General features: G+C 36.2%; 1 protein-coding gene across 1 annotated transcript in view; it reads left to right on the top strand.

Annotated features, from left to right (window-relative positions):
- CCDC178 (coiled-coil domain containing 178) overlaps positions 1 to 17619 on the top strand; it is a 305267-nt gene that overhangs the window by 212024 nt on the left and 75624 nt on the right. The gene's annotated exons all lie outside the window — the stretch shown is intronic.

Genomic DNA, 17619 nt, shown 5'->3' with positions numbered 1-17619 from the left:
ATATGTCACCAAAGGTTAGAGTTTTTTGGTAGAGTTTTATTGTGTATTTCATCAACCTTTTGAAATTTAATTTTGAAAGGGTACTCAGGAAATAAATACTTATTTTCTAGTCTACCATTTTATACTAACTTGCTGTTAATTATTACATCCTAGAATACCAAATTTTCCTAATTCACAGATTTTTATATGTTATAGACTTTAAATTTCAATTTTATCTACAGGTAACTTCCCATGAGACATTTCTAAATCTCCCTCATGATGTATGGGGCTTCAATTTTGGTTTCTATTTTCTTTTAAATATGGGACTTACTTAGAAACTTGGAGAAATAGTGGGCCCTCTCTGGTTGCTAGAAATCACTGGGAATTCAATTTTGTTGTAAAATCTACAACAATGAAAGTGGAAGAGTAGAACATACAATACACCACAACAAAAAGGAAAGAGAAATTTCTAACATAGTATTTGCATAGTAAGAACAAAATTGTCTTGGTGTCATTTTTGGATTTAAAGCAAATCTTGATTCAAGATCCAAGTGAACCTTAGTTTGAACAGAGAGCGGGGTGTGCCAGGAGATTGGGTTTATGTTTGTGATGGTCCCTTAAACGAAGCACTTTTAGCACACCTGTTTCAGGGAAACTTTCAAAGATTTATTTGTACTTCCAATCATTTTTCATTTCCATCCTTCAGCGATGGAGGTCATTAAGTGCAGGCTGCCCTTGTCAGTGTCATGTAGGATCAATTTGCTGCAATGGACAGAGAGGCCTTATTGATGCTGTTAAATCTGTCAGTGAGAAATCGTATGTCATTAGCGTCTAATGCACTGCTTACAGGATGGAATTCGGCCATCAAAACTGCAAAAACCCTTCAGTATTTTTGTGCATTCTCTGGATACTGATGCATTTCCAAAATATGTAGGTTTTAATCTTTTGACTGAGTTAGTTTTAGATGCACAAAGACAACTGTTCAACCCCGATTTTCTTGCCAGATAAAATGGATCTCACTTTCAGGATTTTTGTATATCTTTTTTCGATTTTAGAATAATTTCAATGCTTTTGAATATGCATTCCTTTTGGCATAGTAAATGGTTATATTTTAAGCACTATGTTTCTTAGGGAGTATTATTCTTTCTACACAAATTATACATTTTTTCATATTTCTATGTGTTTTTATGCCAGGAGCAGCAAAGAAAACATAATAGAGTAGTAAAGCAAATTAAATATAACAAATAAGAATGTTCCCTCCCTTAACACACTTTTGTATGCAGATGAGTCAAATGTTGGACTGTTATAGTATTATTCTTGGTGATAAAATTATGTCTGCTCTTTTGCATGTGCTTCTTGATAGTTTCCTGTGCTTTTAAAATTTGCTTTGATGGATGTCTCCCCCTTTAAAAATCAGAATTAAACAAAAACAATTATTCAAAATTCTGTCCATGTTCATGGGCAATGAAGGAAAATATCTGAAAAATAGGTTGTACTTCTATGTGAAAATATATTTTTTCATCAAAATTTTCAAATACAGATCTTTTTTAAAAACCCATGAATACATTGATAAAATCGTGCATTTGCTATAATTGCTGTTTCAAGTTCTTCAGGCCTGCGAAGGAAGGTAAACTAAGCAAGTTTTTCTCTTCTGTTGGCTGAACACAACACCTCTCCCGGAACTGGTTAAAACACAGTTTCATATTTTTGTAAACCACTTGTAGAACTTGACTTTGCCTCCTCCAATTCTCAGTGCTTTTGGACTCAGAGAATACAAATTATTACAGAATCAGTCAGTGCTTAACAAGCACTTATGTGAATAGGTATCTGTGTCATGCAATTTGGAAACATTATCTTTTTAATATCCCTCTCTAATTCTGGAAAAATGTTCTGTTATTATTGTTGTTATTGTTATTATTATCATCTCCACTGTAAAACATGCAGCTGAGACTGAGTGTGTCATAGGTCACCCAGGTGGAGGGAGACTGACTCTGATGGGAGGTATCTGATTGTACTGCTCGTTTACTTGTGTATATTAAAATTAGGCTCCAGGTGGTAAACTTGTGTGCTTGTTTCAGTACAAGAAATAGGAATAGAAATGTATTTAGTTTTCCTAGGAAAACCATAATTTTAAAAATAGTTTCTGCCTACAGCAGCTACTTAAAGAACCCGTCAATATCTCTGCCTCCCTTTCTTAGGACACAAGTAAGTGGACACAGGTATGTGTGCACACACACATGCACACACTCGTTCTAAAGGAGTTTCCACACTTCATAGACTGATAAGCTTGCGCTAAATTCTGGCTGTTCCCACCCTCTGAAGAACTCTTAAGAAATCTCTGAAGAGCTTTTGTAATTCCTGAGAGAGTAGGAATATAAATATATATATACAGCCTGTGACTCCCCACCAAGGGTGATTTTGCTCCCCACGGATTCTGTGCATGTCTGGCAGTGCCTGCTGACCTTTTGCTTATCACACCTGGATGGGGTTGGAGTTGGGGTTGGGTGCTGTGCTCCTGGTGTCTAATGGGTGGAGACCGAGGACAGCCTCCTCACACACACACCTCCAAATTTTCCAGCCCCCAAATGTCAGTATACCCCAATATAGAGAGAAAAAGAGAGCTAGACACATAGATACAGATACATATATTGTATGAATACATGATATGTGTATATATACATAAGCATAATGCATGTCATATCTCCTTTTTAAAGACAAACTCCATTTGCATGTTCAAGATTCTGAGAAATCCATTTTAAGAAACCTGTTAGCTTTGTTAACCCTACATTTCCTATTAGGAAACCTGTTTACAACCTGTTTACAACTGAGTATCCAGTGATTAAACCTGGAGAATGTTATTCTACATACAATAGGAGAAAATTTCATATCAATAATCATACATTTGGGAATTTTTGCTTACATATAACTTTGATAAAGTAAAAGCATTCTTTACTTTTCCTGTAAAGTTCCAGAAAAACTTTGAGTGTTTTCAAGTAAATAGATTATGTTCCTTAGAATCCATTCAGATTCAAAAGCCTGACTTTACTTCATGCCATACTGCAGCCATAAAATGAAATAATAGTTTTTATCACTCAAAAGCCATTTAAAAATTACAATAAAACAAGTAAAATGTTCATTGTGTGCACCTCATATAATAGGTGTATTTTCTACTTAGGCTTGCCTAATGCATGGCTTATGGCTGTAATTGATTTGCAATTCTGTGGAAACCTCAAGATAATGATTTCTTTTTCTTAGTTTTGAACTACGCATATGTATCACAGTGACATAAACATTTGAGAAAGCTGCTCTTGTAATCACCTTTCCCTTAATCTACAGAGCTGCATTTTATAATCATTTGCTAGCATAAATATTAATATGGAAAATGCATACTAATATGTTAAATGTTTTCTTTAGGTCATTTGTTCTCTCTTCAGAGTGATACTCTTATTGAAAGTGGGGAGGAATATCTATGGACAACTTATTTAATGCCTCTGAGCTTCTGAAAAAAAAATGGGAGTACTCAAGTCTCCCTACCACTTGTTGTAAATATACATAGTGATGGTTAAGACAGGAAGCACTTACTGTATGCGGGGCTCTCCACAAGCTTTTATTCATAATCTTATTTAATTTCCTCAACAACCCTATGGAATATAAATATATATTTTAAACATAAAGCACCTAAATGGTTTTCTACAAACTATGTATTTTACACACCCAAGAAATGACTATTGATATATTGTTATCATTCTTTATACTAATATGTGTCCTTTACTTCTTGTGTAACAAATCTTGGTATGGCTAACCTGATATAAAAGACCTTTTAGTCCATAATAGCTATAAAATGGGATGAATTGTGGGGCCAGAGGACAGAAGTGCATGCGGGTAATAGTGACGTTATGATAATCAGTTAGGAAAGCATGTAGGAGCTCTAGGCAGTAGAGCAATGGGCCAACCCCTCATTGGTTAGGTGCAGCTGACAGAAGGTTACAGAGTGGAGAGTCACGTGTACTCATGTCTATGCGAAGGCATGAAGGGGCGGACTGAACCATGACACACAGGTTAGTCAGAGTTATAGCCAAATCTCGTACTAAGAAACACCGCTTAGAACATATTATTTATAAAAAAGATCCTATATGATAAACATTTCCTAGAAATAACCATAACATGAAGTTTTATTAGATCCTTCACTACAAATCTGTAAAATTTTGAGAAAGTTGGAGAAGATGTCAATAAAGACAACACATAGTAGAACAATACGTGGTGTTTTAATTTGGTGGAATCTGGCATCCTCACATTTCAATTTTAAAGCAATCTCAAGGAATCCCCAATCAGTCCAGTTATGACACAACTAAACAGGGTTTTTTAACATCCCTATTTCCAGAGAACATATTTGGTATAAAGCCAAGTGCGCTCTGCTTGTCCGTACTCTGTGTACACCTATACAAACCTGATTTTCCTGCTAAGGAAGGAGGTACTCAGTGTTTCTGAGGATGACTAATTCTTTAGCCACCAATGTACAAGTAATATTTCTTCTTTTTTCTTGAAATAGACCTGAATAAATTAACAGTACCATACACACACATACACAAACAAACATTTTACCAGCACCATCCGACCCTCTCAGTATTTTTTTTAAAAGTGACTATGAAAAAATATCGTGGACAGATAGGCATTAAAAATGTTTCCTTCTGTTGGCTGGAGGGTAACTCTAAAAGCTTTTCTACCAAAGTGATCTTGATTATTACAGATGTCCTTTTTAAAATCTCCTACTATTCCATCATAGCGAATCACTGACTCACAGAAAAGACACACAGCCAACACATTACCTGAGAAAAGAAAAGATAATAAAGCAATGTATGATATAGTTTTAGAATTTTTGTGAATTTCTGTCAGATATAAAATCACTTGCAAATTATTTCCTTTGGTGCTGGTAATCAGAGTTGTGTGTTCTTTCAAGGAAAAATTCTCATTTTAAAGAACGATATATTCAATATACTCATAGGTTATTGAAAAAAGTATATAAAACAAAGCTGCTATCTGCATGATATACATAGAAAAAGCAAAAATGGTATCTGTAAAAGCAGAAAAGAATCTGGCTTGCTTGACTTTTTGTATGAAGCATGCTACAGCAATCTTTTGATTCTAATATGAAACTATAGTAAGGATCATTGCACTAATGCATGAGGATTTGTGATAATGTTGCAGAAATTTTACTGTCAAAACTGAACTGCAGTGTAATGACTTTTGTTATCATGGTTTCTAATAACTATTCAGCATGAATTGACCCTACATATGTTTTGCTGCAATAATGTGTCAGTAACTCAAAAAGCTAAAAAGGAAATAAAAAACAGTCAACACAATACCGTGTATGACTTCATGACAACCTTTCTCCATTCTTACTATTAATAACGTTAAAACAATGATAGCAAAGACACTGTGGACACTATAGGATCACGTGGAAACAACAGCCTAGATATGCTGTGACAGTTCTGGCCAAGTAAACTTACCAAGTACCCGCCTCCAGTCAGCACCTGACTACTCCAAGCCTGTTACTCTGTGTTGTTGGGAGCCTTTGTTGGACATGGTTCCTTTCTTCCCTATACAATGTGTTAGTTTCCTTTCTCTTTTATCACTTGGCTCTTTTCTTCCTCCCTTCCTTCTCTCTCTCCTTTCTTTTTCCTTCCTTCCTTCCTTCCTTCCTTCCTTCCTTCCTTCCTTCCTCCCTCCCTCCCTCCCTCCCTCCTTTCCTTCCCTTCCTTCCTTCCTTCCTTCCTTCTTTCCTCCCTCCCTCCCTCCCTCCTTTCCTTCCCTTCCTTCCTTCCTTCCTTCCTTCCTTCCTTCCTCCCTCCCTCCCTCCCTCCTCTTCCTTCCTTCCTTCCTTCCTTCCTTCCTTCCTTCCTTCCTTCCTTCCTTCCTTCCTTTCCTTTAGCATCTCTTCATTACAGTAAATAAGACAAAATAAAATAGTTACTATTATACATCTCTTTTATGGCAGTCACCATGCTATGCGTTTGCCACATATGTAAAACATTGAACTTTTAACTTAGTATATTGTAGTCAGTTACAGATAACATTATCTTATTATTCTGTTTTATTATTTAATTTACAAAACTCTATTAAACAACTAGGACTTTCCTCAGGAAAGTCAGGGCTACTGTAACAAGGCACTGCGGACTGGGTGACCTAAACAGCAGAGATGTATTGTCTCACAGTCCTGGAGGCTAGAAACTCACGATGAAGGTGTTGACAGGGCTGGTGAAACACTGTGGAGGAAGAATCTGCTCCAGGCCTCTCTCCTTGGCTTGCAGATGATCATCTTCTCTCTGTGTCTTTACATTATCTTCTCTCAGCCTCCTGCTTTCATGTCACCTTGTGTAAGCTTAATAAGAATGTAAGCTGCTGACTGAATGGAAGCTTAATAAGAATGAAGAACTTATTATCTCGTTTACAACCATAACTCTAGCACCTAGTGAACTGCCTGGGAAATATTTTTTCAGTTAGTAAATGATGGGCCCCAGTGGGGTATCTAACACAGTGTTCATGCACCCCCACTGACAGCACTTCTGGTTCTGGGAACTTATNAGAAACTCACGATGAAGGTGTTGACAGGGCTGGTGAAACACTGTGGAGGAAGAATCTGCTCCAGGCCTCTCTCCTTGGCTTGCAGATGATCATCTTCTCTCTGTGTTTTTACATTATCTTCTCTCAGCCTCCTGCTTTCATGTCACCTTGTGTAAGCTTAATAAGAATGAAGAACTTATTATCTCGTTTACAACCATAACTCTAGCACCTAGTGAACTGCCTGGGAAATATTTTTTCAGTTAGTAAATGATGGGCCCCAGTGGGGTATCTAACACAGTGTTCATGCACCCCCACTGACAGCACTTCTGGTTCTGGGAACTTATAAGAAAATAATCCGAAAAGTCTGCAAAGATACATGTATAATGATGTTGATTATAGTGCTGCTTATAAAAAAGGAAAAACTTTAGCATGTTTAATATACAGTTATATGGACTGTACCAATACAGTCTTTAAAAAGAATGATACAAATAGCCATGGTACATATGTAATTGAAAAATCAATCTATAATTCAACAGGTACTGTATGATTCCTACTTTCTATGGTCATTTATATCAGATTTTATCAAATTTATTTCTAGAAGCCTATATTCCAGTTTTGAGCCTGTGGCTGATTTTCCCATTCTTCTCTATTCCTTCATTTGTTCATTTCATTTTTATAATGAACATTTATTATTTCATGATATAAAAATGGAACACTGTTTTTATGTCACAAAATAAAATATAAAAATTAATAAGTAGGCATTCCAAAATAAATATCTCAGGATTGTGAAAAATACAGGAAACCTAGAAAAAATTAAGAAAATTTCATATTAGATAAAATCCTAAATGTCCCCAATCCCACTGTAAGTTTTTTTTAACTAAACTTCATTTATTTTGCTTACTTAAAATAAACATAATTACATTCCGTAATAATGTGGTTCCAGCTATTTTCATAAAGGTTTGTAATCTTTTCTTTACAGGTTGTATTCTCTCTTTACACAAGAGTAGGGTGGACCCTATGTGACAATCTGAATTAATGTTTAGAGAAAGAAAAGGAAAAAGCCTACGGCATCCCTTAAAATATATATTTATAAATTTAAAATCTTTATTATGGTTATGCCATGCACACACTAAACAAATAAAGAAGCATTTTAATCCTCTTTCCGTTAGGAACACCTGTCACCAATACAAATTTGAGTATGAATTCTGTTTCTGTGAGGCCTTTGGAAGTCACACAGCCAGCCTGTTCCTCCAGTGCCCTTTCCTCTGTCTCCATGTAAGGTGCTGTGATGATTAGATGTATGTGACAGCCCAGCACAGGGAAGATGATGGCACAGTGTGTCCCCCTAAATATGTGTTGACCCTGGGCTAAACAGCTCTCCTCATTTTGTGATTTCCTAATGGGCATCAATTTCAATTTCTTTTATTGCCTGAAACACTTTCGAGAGGCATACGCTCACATTTTCCCTGAATTATTCGTGTTTGCTTGCTTTCTAACCATGCTTTCAGAAGGCAGCTTGAATCCTCTGCGTTCAAAAGTAATACATACATCAACAGAGCACTTGAAAAGCACAAAGATGAGCAAACTTTATCTTTGAATTCATTTAAAAGTATGACATCCGTGACAAAAATAGGAAACAAGTATCTGGATGGTGACTAGCTAAAACAAAGAAAAGGCCAAAGGTGTTTTTGTTTTTTTTTTAAGCCCTTGCCGGTCTCACTCCTTTTGAGCCTGTCCTGTGGAGTGCTGCCAATTTCCATAAGAGCATCACGTTGTTGATTAACATTGTTAACAAGACAAATTTCTTCCAGGTATCTGTTTTGTGTGTTTATATTACCCCATCCTTTCCATTTTCATCTCCTACTTAGACTGACAAAATAAATTTATGATTAGCTGGAATGTTGATGAGCATGTCTAAATTACTTAAGGCCAGGCATCCAATAGCAACAACGAGGTGGTCCCCAGGAACCGGCTCCTAGATCCACATCAGAGTATTAGTACGACTTCTAATTGAAACTTCACTTATCCTTTAACTGAATATTCAAGCATGTTGTGTATCCACCCACCTAAAAATACTGTGGCAGAGGTCATATTTTTCCACGTTTGTCAATGAGAATGTGACAGAGACCTCCTGAAAGTAAGATGGATTGTCGCCATCATTTTTCCTTGTCTCTGTGGCCTGTAACGCTATCACAGAACAAGATTAAATGGGTCTGGCATGATTTGCTATTCAGAAAACCATGTTGGTGTTTCATAGAACCCACAGTTTTCCAGGTGATTAAAATTTGATTGATCACTTCTTCTGGTGTCTTCCCAGGCAACCAAGTAACCAAGTCCATTTTTTAAACATCTTTAATGATACATAAATGTTTGGTATTTTCCAAATTATTTTCATTTTGTATCTAAAAAGCCTTTAACATACAGCAAAGCCTCCTTCTTCTTGATCTGCATAAAGACAGCTGCTTTGCCTATTCTTGTGACTTTCCTAGGTAGACAGATCTTTTTGTCTTCCTACTACATGTCTACACAGTGAACTCATCTCTTCAGGCACATCCTTCCACTGTGGCTATTGTACTCTGATCAATAGTTAGCAAATCCTTTCACCTCAAAGGCTGTGGTGGAGAAGTCATTTAACTGCAGCCTGTTTGCTGCTCTTTATTCAATAATTCACTGTGATTAAACAAGTATCGGTGGAGCACATACTATTTTTTCTTCTCCATCTTTTAGTATCACTGTTGATTTTCTAATTCTCATCCTTGATTGACTTGAAGAATGATGGCCGTAGACATGGTGCTCTGTTGATAATAGCTCCTGTACTATCCTTGTAATGTGTCTCTACGAATCTGTGCCATGTTTCATTTTATATTCATTTTTATTAATCAGGATTAATTTGAATTGGGAGGACTTTCCCTTTCTCTCTAATGCCATATAGATTTCTGAGTTCAACCAATTTTGTCTCTTGCTGTTTTTATTGCCCTTCGAGTACATAGCCAGATTATGTTCCTGATGTTGTTTATTACTGGTACCCTAACCTAACTAATATGTACGTTCCTGAAAGCCTCTATTCTAATCTTCATCACTGCATTTTAGAGCATCTGCAGTGCTGGGTGGAGGGATAAGACGGATGGAAGGATGTGGACATGTCCGCCCTTAAGGTTCCGGTTAGCATATTATAAAAAAAACTTTCTTCATCCCTGAACTTATGTCATTACTTCATTATCACATGCTTCAAGATTTACACCTACCATAATTTCTTCAACTATTTCATGTCAACAAAGAGCAAGATGAATCCAATTATGTTTATACTAAAATTATTCTTTCCTAAGTGATAATGTCTCTGAATTACTTTTCCAGGACAGATCTGAGTAAAACCTCACCAATATGTGATTTGAATAAGAGATTTCCACTAAATGGGGGCATGATATTCTGGTATCATACTCTACATAGATGTCTACCATGGGAAATCTTGAATATTTGTAAAGAAACGCATCAGCAGTATTGATCATATACAATTTATAGATCATCACTTTCATTTGGTCATGTATTTGAACATCTGTGCATATTGTCGAGAAATTAGCTGTAAACAAAACAAAACCACTGGATGACAACGTGCCTGAGCTGTCTTTCCTCATTCTAGCCCCTACTTGCCTCATCTCCAAAGTAATTCATGCTAAGACTTGATATTTGAAATTTTCTATTTAAAGAATTTCTTTACAGAAGTAGAATGAATGGTTAAAAAGAGAATAGATGCTATCATAAAGCCTTTTGAATTTATTTAATAAAATACCAGAAATATATTTTCATATTCTCTGTCTCCTAATGAACATCAAAATAAGATTAAACAGAGTATTTAGACTTATTAGTAAATTTAAAGTAAAATTGATAGATTATTTTTTTCAGAAGACAAAACTTAATAGTATACTTACTGTCATTTACTATGTATTTCACTGAGGAGAGAGTTATCTATTTTAAGCTGATTTGAATATACTATCATTAAATTGATCCATTCACATATTTTATTTTTTTACATATTTTCTTAATGTTCACATTTTTTCAATAAAAATTTTACAATTCCAGAATCTTCTAGTTTGGAGTGGAAAATGAAATGGGTAAAACATACTAGAAATAATGTCACAGTACTGGAGTATAAAAGTGAAAGATAGAAAGGTAACCATGTCATTAAAATTGAAGTAAGCCTGATAAAATAGCTGAAAAAGTTCCACATTTTTAAGGGCTGGAAAACATTAAATAAATGTGTAACCTTTCTAGATTTTAGGACATATTATTTTCTGGATGTTAGTAAAGTATAAGGTTTTTCTTCAGCACAAAATATCAAGAGTACGCAGAAATGTAGCTTATGGAACAGAATATAGACCATCACTTGGTTATGGGTTTCATAAAGGAAACTTTTGTGTTGCTTGTTATAGGTTTTTACTTCACTTTTAATGGCAGTGCCATTAAATTTTCTGCCTGTTTTCCAGTTCACATTAAAGTCCATTTTGATAGAAACATTATATTTCTGTAAAACTTACCATACACAGGCACCACATACTTTCTCAAAGAGACTTCAAATTGAACAAATTTTATATCATGAGAAAGTTCAAAGTCTATTTCAGTGTGACAATCTTTCCTAAGCATGAGATTCACTTTTTCCACCAACGGTAGAAAAGTTAGGGGGGAGTCCAGATTTCAAAGTTCAGCAAGAATGTGCTATTTCAGAAAACTGAAACTAAAAAAAAAAAAAAAACCCAGAAAAGAAAAGAAAGAAAAGAAAAATAATTGCAATAATAAAGGACATAAAGTTGGTTATTCACTTATTCAACAAAAATGCTTGGGGAAACTAGAACTCTGCTAGATGTGGAAAATTCAAAGGCACGGCAATGCCTGTATCTTGGAGGAGATTGCCTAGCACCATTAGCAATGGCGTTCCCTCAAAAGATGTTATAAAATTTCTAGGGAAAGTGTTTTTAATAGAATATTAAATGAAAATTTATTGATGGCTAAATTTATTAGATATGATAAACTTAAACTTCCATAAACAGCATTATTAATCTGAAATTCACATTAGTTAGCTCCTTTTATGAGTTAGTGCTCTAAGGACATGTCCTTAAGTACAGGTGGACCCTTGACCATCAAGGGCTCAGGGGTACGCTTCCCCTCAAGTTGAAAATTTGCATATAACTTTTGAAGCTACAGTCAGCCCTTCTCAATCAACCACAAATGGAAAACAGTATTTTCGATCCAAAGTGGGGAATTCATAGTTACTGTTCTCGATCTGCAGTTGGTTGAGTCAGTGGATTTGAAATCCTGGAATCAGTAGGGAGTGACCAGAGGGCATGACTGGAGGGCTGTTCAAAGGTCAACTGTAATTTATGAAGTTGCTATAAGACACTAAGGAAACTGGAGACTTTACAACTCATTCCAGACCTGACAACGCAGTAAATACCTGTATTGGGCCTGGATGGTGGACGTGTGGGAAGAGGAACACACTTCAGAGAAAGGTACACATAAACTTAGATCAAAACTTTGGGGAACGTTGAACTGACAGGAAGCTGCAAACGAATGCTAGGCAGAGGGTACAAATAGCATCCTGGAGACTTGGAAGACCCTGCGCTGCATGATTTATAAGGATCTTTTGAGACTTAACACCACAGTGTTTTGTGTGGCATTATTGTTCTGGGTGCTTTATAAACAGTGTTTCACACAGAATTTATAACAACCCTTTGGGGCAGGCATAAATAGCCCCATTTTATGCAGCTGTAAACTGAGAATCAAGTAAATAAGATGACGTTGCCTCTAAGGCACATTCTCTTGTGTGCTTTATTAAAATAAAGTCCAGCTGTGTTCAACTGATCCTTTCAATCTTCGTATTCTCCGCACAGTCCCCCAGGTCTATGTGAGTGCCCCTGGCTGCTGACTCTCACTACCTGGCTGAATGAAAAGTGTTGTTTAGCTTGCTTATTTATCTACTGTCAAGTTTACCTTGTATTAAATATTGGGAGTCTCTGGATCTATGACAGTTTTCTCTCAGGGAAAACCCTCAAGATTCCCTAATCGTTTCATTTTTCTCTAACTTATTATTTCTCCAAAATCTATTAGGATTCTCTCCAATTCGGGCACACCTTCCAGGCTCCTCTTTTCTTTCAGACAGGGACTGTGACAAGCATATTTCACAAGGACGATTCTTTGCTCTGCCACATGTCGCAACATTTTTTCACCAATGCTAGTTGGTAACTATTTAATAATTTGCTGGCCCCAGTTCATAAGTGTGAAATCACATTTGATGACCATTTCAGAGATAAACTGATAAAAACTTTTGATATTGGGGCAGGAGGAAATATAATCCAAAGTCAGCTTGTAGCAGTTCTTAAAAGGTAAGAAAGCCCTTGCGTGCATTTTGGATAATAAAGTCCTGAGAACAGGAATTACTTAAACTCTGCCTCTCTCCTGGCCCAGGGGTGGTATTCCATAGATCTGTGCTTGATGATGGTAAAGACGTTGACCTTTTCTCATCCCTTCCCCCTCCACCTAGACAGAGCTAGACCGAGGCAGAAGCCAGATAACGCAGTGGTAACAACATTTCAATCAAGCGAGTAACACACCCACATGTGTCCAAGGAGCAATTTCCTTCCATTTATTTAACTAGTCTTCTTGAGTTCTTGTGGTAAAACCATCTCTATTGTAGGTGCTCGTATGTCGGTGGTAGGAAGAATTCAAGGTAATAATTGGAAGTCTCTGCCAGTCCATCAGAGAACGTACAGCCTCACGCTGTAACAGGACCTTTACATGTTAAGCATTAGAGAGCACTCACCAGGAATAGAAAGTGAAAGATAAGGTCAGACTATTTTCACATAAAAAATAAGGGCAAGGAAGAGCGCGGGTGCCTTGCTCCGATGATCTGGCTCTGAAGAAGACATTCTGGTATGATAGTTCAAGTTTTAGGACAGAAATAGTGTATTAAAATTAGTATTTTAAAAGCATATTTTCACAATGGCATCTTTCAGATTTTCTGTATTTCTTACTTTATATGCCAACCAACAAAATATTTTTCTAAGGAATCAAATACAATTTTAAAACTAAATGTTGTTATAAAAGATAACTCGACTGCATTTTACATCATTATTTAATTTGAAGTGCAGATACTTTTTGAAAGACTAAGCATTTATTTTACCATTTTGGCTCTGCTTTGTTGTACGTACAGGTTGATTCACTCGTGTAGCTTTTTCCCTCTTTGATTCTGTATTCTCTGAAGACAGAAACCTCTATAACTTTTTTTTTTGTCTCTACTTATATCTTCTACATTGTCAGTAAATGTTGTTTGAATTGGAACCCCCCCCCTCGAATGTTATTGTTTGTCTCTGAAAAATCTCGTTTTGGAGTTATTCACCTTTCTTACAAAGCATAACATTGAATATATTCTTAATCCATCAGTGTGTTTTTCATAAAGAAGAAAATGCAATTTTAATCCCAAAACATTACCTACATTTCAGTCTGTTTCTTTCTGCAACTGGAGCCCTCAACCATTTGAATCACCTTAATAAATATATCTCATAAATTAAAAATAAGTGCTTTTTCACTATTGTCTAGCTGACATTAGACCTTTCCACAGGTTACAAGGACGGATTTGCAATAATGGAACAAATCCGTGGAGAAAGCCATGTCTGTATGTGGACTATGTGAATGGATTATCTTATGGATCGAAGCCTGTGATTTTCAGGCTGATGTCCAGACACCAGATGGCTTTAAACTCTTTTCATCCAGAACACTAGCAGCCTGCTTTAGTCACATTGCTCTTGCTAATATTTGTAGAGCATCTATGTGGTCCCCAGTGCATGCACTTATTATTCTATTAGGCAGACATTATTCCTTTTGAAGCTAGATCACAGGGCTCTTGGACTGTGTTGCAATCATTGACATTATTCACTATTTGTCCAGCCTGAGGCTGTAAAGTTCCTATATATGCACCTTTCAAGGAAGGGCTTCTCAGTGCCCTGTTCATAAATGGCTTGCTACTACCTCGAATTTCAAAATTAATCACCTGATCTTCCTCCCCAAATACATGTTAATAATAGGCAGTCCTAGCTGCTAAGACATCAAATATCCTGCTTCCCAAAGATTGATGTAACAACTTGTTAATGAGGGGCTAACTCAAACACTTCCTTGTCATTTTCAAAATGACACAGGCTAGCTTTGGTTACAGGGGCTCTTCATTTCAAGAATTCCAAATATTCCTGAAATATTACATGTGTTTTTTCCTCCTCTGGGCTTTCGTTTCCTCTTGACATGTGTGAACCAGAATTTCCCATTTGCACAGTCGTATGCCTGGACTCTGGATGCTTCTCTTTTGAATACCACTCCATATAAAGTGCTGAAATAATTTCAAAAGAGCCTTTCTTTGCCTATTTAATCAGTTTTTTAAAAAGATTTTATTTATGTTTAATCAGTTTTGATTGCATACTTGCTGCAGTGAGAAGCATGATCATACAACTTAAATCTGTAATTTTGTTACCCTCTTAGGTACTAGAGTTTTGAATTTACCTAAACTGACAAAGAAATGAAATTTTGCAGCTTTTGTCTGACATACACACTGTTTATGATTTTAGGGATTATATTCGCTTTCAGCCTTAAATGCATAGAATAAGCAAAATGTCCAACTTTGTTTACTAATTTTATACTTATCTGTTCTTTTAATATCTTGTCTTGGTTCTCTAGTTATAACATAGATGAACCTAAAGTTTGCTAGAAACATTTGCCATTAGCTTCTTCTAAAAAAATTAAATTTGAGGATAATCCTACCTCCAGAGCTTATTCTGTTCCTGGCCATCGACCGTGACAGCGGAAGGCTCATCTGCAGGCACTGGAGCGTCCCATCTAAAAGCATAAAACATATTACATTTCATGAAAAAGCTAATTCAGATTGTTTAATTCTGGTAATATTGCCTCTGTCACCTTCAAAATCAAAATGTTCTTTCCTGTTATTATAAGGAAAACAACCAAATTGCTAAAAAACCCATTTGAATACACAGCTGCCTTATGTTGCATACTAATTTGATTAAAAACGCTCGCGCCTCACCAGCATTTTGCATAAAGCACATCGGTGAATTTAACAAAGACTGTTTTTAAAATATATCTGACCTGGTGTGGATGACCACAGTCTGAAGCAGTGACCACTAGCCCCCCCCTGGACTGAGCTAAAATCTTCCCAGCTGTCTTGGAAGGCATGAAACAATTGCCGAGCTGTATTTGTTTGCTCAGTGCTTTGGGCACTGAGCCAACCTCATTGCAAATAACTGCATTAGTCAAGTGTATCGAAATTATTACAACACAGCGTCCATCCCAGTTATTGCTGTTGAAGCAGTTTCTGAATCTTCTTGTCACTAGAAAACATTTACTTGAAGGGGGAGCATCACATAAATTCAGGTCCAGTTGGATTTATAGAAAAGTGGCAAGCCAACTTTCACAAGTGGCTTTATTTGTCCTGTCTTCGCAAGAAGGAACCTTTGGAGGGCTCGTTGTTAGGATCTTTATAAGTAGAAGGCTTTCCCACCCCCACCAGGATATGTTCCAGCCTGGGCATTCTCTTTCATTTCTGCATTTCTTTCTCCAGACGATTTTTATCCAGGGTGAATACGTATCTACATTTTAACTGACTTTCCCTTTGTTTCTAACAATGCATGTGAGGAGTAAAAGATTAGGTAGCCCGTAAAAGCCAAACTTCTGAAGGCTGTGCAATAAAATAGACTTAGAAATCTTATTCCATATCTTATAGGGGAGCTACCAACAAGGTCTGTGAACAGATAAGGAAATTCCAGGTCTTTCTTAATGCCTGTTCTGGTGAATATATACATCAATGAACACATTGTCCAAACGCCTCATTGCTCTCCAACAATAAGACATGTTATTTCAGAAGACACATTAGCTCCTTAATCCGCAAGGTTGATAAATAGATATAAAATTTATCTGACATGAACGGTCTTGACTATGTGGGATTCCAAGTTAACTTCAGATTACATGTTTGGGTTTGTTTTTGATTTGGGTTTTGGGTGATTTCATTGCCTGTTCGACTTCTCTACTCATTCCTTTAATATTATCTACAGACCCACTTTATTCTTATATAATCCAAGCTACTGGGTGCCACAAGTTGTTCTTAAAATCTTAAATTAATAATTTCATTACCTGGGATATGAAAATAATATGTCTGAAATTTATCTTTCAAGCCTACTCAGAAGACGAATGAAAAAGTATTTACAAACTCAAGAAATTTTCTATCATAAATTTGGTGTTTAGCATCTATTTGCCATATGACCTCCAAAATCAAACACATCTTGAAAAATGTAACAAACTTATGGAAAGATAAGCCCAACTGTATTTTTCTGAAAAATTAATAAATAAAATCGTTAATTTCCATCCAAGTTTTATTTTATCAAAAGCTATCTGATAGGAAGTATGACTGAAACAAGCACAACGTATTTACATATTATATAATGTTTATATATTATATGTTCTTATATAAATAGAGTTTTTCAGGAAAGTAGTTCTGCTGAGAATGAACAGAATTGGTCCTCTGATTATTCTCTTGCTGTCCTTTGTAAAGGGTGTGCGGCATCTTCCCTGACTGGGTGGCTCAGTTGGTTGGAGTGTCGTCCCACACCCAGGAGGTTGTGAGTTCGATCCGTGGTCAGGACATGTGTGGGAGGCAACTGATCAATGTTCCTCCCTCACACCGATACTGCTCTCTCTCTCTAAAATCAATGAAGGTATCCTTGAGTAAGAACTGAAAAAAATAAGAGTGCACTGTATCTATATTTAACTTAAAAATAAGCTTGTCTCCCAGTAGTAACTAACTATCAACTCCTTCCCTGGCCAAGTACTCTGACATTTCCAAGAGTCTTTAAGAATATTGCACAATTAGGAGATGGTTAAATAAAATGTAATGCAATTACAAAATTAAATGTGAAAACATCTGGCAAACTATAAATCATAAGTTGGCAAATGCCATGGAAATTACCTGGATATGATATAAACTGATAAAAGTTTATATACAGCAACATGATAAGTTTATATACAGCAGTATGATAG

The sequence above is a fragment of the Sturnira hondurensis genome, unplaced genomic scaffold (assembly GCF_014824575.4).
Source record: "Sturnira hondurensis isolate 20B ecotype Veracruz unplaced genomic scaffold, ASM1482457v3 Scaffold0001872, whole genome shotgun sequence".
Lineage (NCBI taxonomy): Eukaryota > Metazoa > Chordata > Mammalia > Chiroptera > Phyllostomidae > Sturnira > Sturnira hondurensis.
The sequence above is the reverse complement of the archived record's forward strand: the minus strand, read 5'-3'. Positions and strand labels throughout refer to the sequence as shown.